The sequence below is a fragment of the Schistocerca americana genome, chromosome 1 (assembly GCF_021461395.2).
Source record: "Schistocerca americana isolate TAMUIC-IGC-003095 chromosome 1, iqSchAmer2.1, whole genome shotgun sequence".
NCBI lineage: Eukaryota > Metazoa > Arthropoda > Insecta > Orthoptera > Acrididae > Schistocerca > Schistocerca americana.
The window spans coordinates 190,209,920-190,213,310 of NC_060119.1; the positions used below are offsets into that span (position 1 = coordinate 190,209,920).

The window sequence follows — 3,391 nt, forward strand, 5'->3', positions numbered from 1 at the left end:
TGCATTAGTAATGAGGAAAATGAGAAAGCCAACAAACAGAGTGCTGACAAACAAACCGTATCCTTTGAGGTACTGCACCGACACTTAGTGTAACTTATTCATTGTTGCACAGAGCGGCATGGTTTTAGGTCCACACCAGCAGTGCGGCACTGCACTGGACCTGTTTTCTTGGTTTTGTGCTGCTTAACAAAGGTGTTAAAAGTAACATCCTTGTAGAGTCATGAATAGCTAATGAACTGTAATACAGTAGTACTGTATAGGCTCTTTTCCTATTACACAATGAATTATTAAGTATGTTCTAAGATTTGCTTTCCATTTCCGCATTAGGCATGTTCTGCTTTATACAAAATATCAGCGTATGAACATGCACTGAATGTGTTGGACTGAAATAATTATATGGTCTGGGCAGATTTCTGAATTCTACATGTGCTGATTTGAGCAAGTTTTACTGTAATAATATTTTTAACTAATAATTTTTGAGTAATAATATTACGTTGCTGTCAGTATTAGGCTTATTCCAATATGCACAACATAGTTATATAATGTTTATTCACACATGATCAATGATTCGTGAAGGCCTGCTATCCAGGTAGTTCAATATTTATTTTGTGATCATTTAATTGCTAAGTCAGATAAATTGCTTACGAGGTGTTGCCTTTAGCTATGCTGTTGCTGGCCAGAGTGCTATACAGTGAACTTGGAAAGCTGTTTGCCATCCTGAGTCATGATACATTATGAAGATGCCCTGGAGCACAGACATGTACTGCAAGGAAATACTGCACAACTGCGAAGAAGATATTGTGTTCAGACATGAAGGGAAACAGACTTGCTCTTGTGTAAGAACTTAAGGATTTTTGTTCAAGGCTGTTAAAAGTTCATAACCACACTCACCCCCGACAAAACTTAAGTTTATCAGGCACCACCTATATGCATATGTAGACGATGATAAGGAAATACAGAAAGATTTGGTCAGAATAAATACAGATAAAGGTAAGCTCTTGTGTATAACAAAGAGAAAGAACCCAATAGTGTGCATTTACTAGGCTGTTGATAAACATCTTGAACACATCAAGTCATGTGAGTATTTATGGGTAATACTTAGAAGTGGTATGAAATGGGGCTATCACATGCTAATGTAAGGTAAGGCAACTGGAAGACTTAAATTTGTTAGAAGGGTTCTGGGAAAGTGGCAGTGCATTTGTAAAGAAATTGCATACAAAATGCCAGAGTGAACCAATTCTAGACTATTGTTCCAGTATTAGAAGTCCTTACCAAAGAGGCATGACGGTGAACATCAAACAAATTTAGAGACACACTGCTAGTATCATAACAGGTCATTATTGCCCATATGAAAGCCTGACAGAAATGCTTAAGGAACTTAAAAGGGAATCCTTGAAAGATGATGCAGTTCTCGGAAAATCCTGTTGAGTAAATACAGAATGAAACTTCCTGGCAGATTAAAACTGTGTGCCCGACCGAGACTCGAACTCGGGACCTTTGCCTTTCGCGGGCAAGTGCTCTACCAACTGAGCTACCGAAGCACGACTCACGTCCGGTACTCACAGCTTTACTTCTGCCAGTACCTCGTCTCCTACCTTCCAAACTTTACAGAAGCTCTCCTGCGAACCTTGCAGAACTAGCACTCCTGAAAGAAAGGATATTGCGGAGACATGGCTTAGCCACAGCCTGGGGGATGTTTCCAGAATGAGATTTTCACTCTGCAGCGGAGTGTGCGCTGATATGAAACTTCCTGGCAGATTAAAACTGTGTGCCCGACCGAGACTCGAACTCGGGACCTTTGCCTTTCGCGGGCAAGTGCTCTACCAACTGAGCTACCGAAGCACGACTCACGTCCGGTACTCACAGCTTTACTTCTGCCAGTACCTCGTCTCCTACCTTCCAAACTTTACAGAAGCTCTCCTGCGAACCTTGCAGAACTAGCACTCCTGAAAGAAAGGATATTGCGGAGACATGGCTTAGCCACAGCCTGGGGGATGTTTCCAGAATGAGATTTTCACTCTGCAGCGGAGTGTGCGCTGATATGAAACTTCCTGGCAGATTAAAACTGTGTGCCCGACCGAGACTCGAACTCGGGACCTTTGCCTTTCGCGGGCAAGTGCTCTACCAACTGAGCTACCGAAGCACGACTCACGTCCGGTACTCACAGCTTTACTTCTGCCAGTACCTCGTCTCCTACCTTCCAAACTTTACAGAAGCTCTCCTGCGAACCTTGCAGAACTAGCACTCCTGAAAGAAAGGATATTGCGGAGACATGGCTTAGCCACAGCCTGGGGGATGTTTCCAGAATGAGATTTTCACTCTGCAGCGGAGTGTGCGCTGATATGAAACTTCCTGGCAGATTAAAACTGTGTGCCCGACCGAGACTCGAACTCGGGACCTTTGCCTTTCGCGGGCAAGTGCTCTACCAACTGAGCTACCGAAGCACGACTCACGTCCGGTACTCACAGCTTTACTTCTGCCAGTACCTCGTCTCCTACCTTCCAAACTTTACAGAAGCTCTCCTGCGAACCTTGCAGAACTAGCACTCCTGAAAGAAAGGATATTGCGGAGACATGGCTTAGCCACAGCCTGGGGGATGTTTCCAGAATGAGATTTTCACTCTGCAGCGGAGTGTGCGCTGATATGAAACTTCCTGGCAGATTAAAACTGTGTGCCCGACCGAGACTCGAACTCGGGACCTTTGCCTTTCGCGGGCAAGTGCTCTACCAACTGAGCTACCGAAGCACGACTCACGTCCGGTACTCACAGCTTTACTTCTGCCAGTACCTCGTCTCCTACCTTCCAAACTTTACAGAAGCTCTCCTGCGAACCTTGCAGAACTAGCACTCCTGAAAGAAAGGATATTGCGGAGACATGGCTTAGCCACAGCCTGGGGGATGTTTCCAGAATGAGATTTTCACTCTGCAGCGGAGTGTGCGCTGATATGAAACTTCCTGGCAGATTAAAACTGTGTGCCCGACCGAGACTCGAACTCGGGACCTTTGCCTTACGCGGGCAAGTGCTCTACCAACTGAGCTACCGAAGCACGACTCACGTCCGGTACTCACAGCTTTACTTCTGCCAGTACCTCGTCTCCTACCTTCCAAACTTTACAGAAGCTCTCCTGCGAACCTTGCAGAACTAGCACTCCTGAAAGAAAGGATATTGCGGAGACATGGCTTAGCCACAGCCTGGGGGATGTTTCCAGAATGAGATTTTCACTCTGCAGCGGAGTGTGCGCTGATATGAAACTTCCTGGCAGATTAAAACTGTGTGCCCGACCGAGACTCGAACTCGGGACCTTTGCCTTTCGCGGGCAAGTGCTCTACCAACTGAGCTACCGAAGCACGACTCACGTCCGGTACTCACAGCTTTACTTCTGCCAGTACCT

At 45.7% G+C, this 3,391-nt stretch overlaps 1 non-coding gene across 1 annotated transcript; it reads right to left on the reverse strand.

Annotated features, from left to right (window-relative positions):
* Positions 1-2,972: 2,972 nt before the first annotated feature.
* On the reverse strand, positions 2,973-3,047 carry Trnat-cgu. The gene has a single exon. It is a non-coding gene; the product is annotated as a tRNA-Thr (tRNA).
* Between the last annotated feature and the right edge of the window lie 344 nt (positions 3,048-3,391).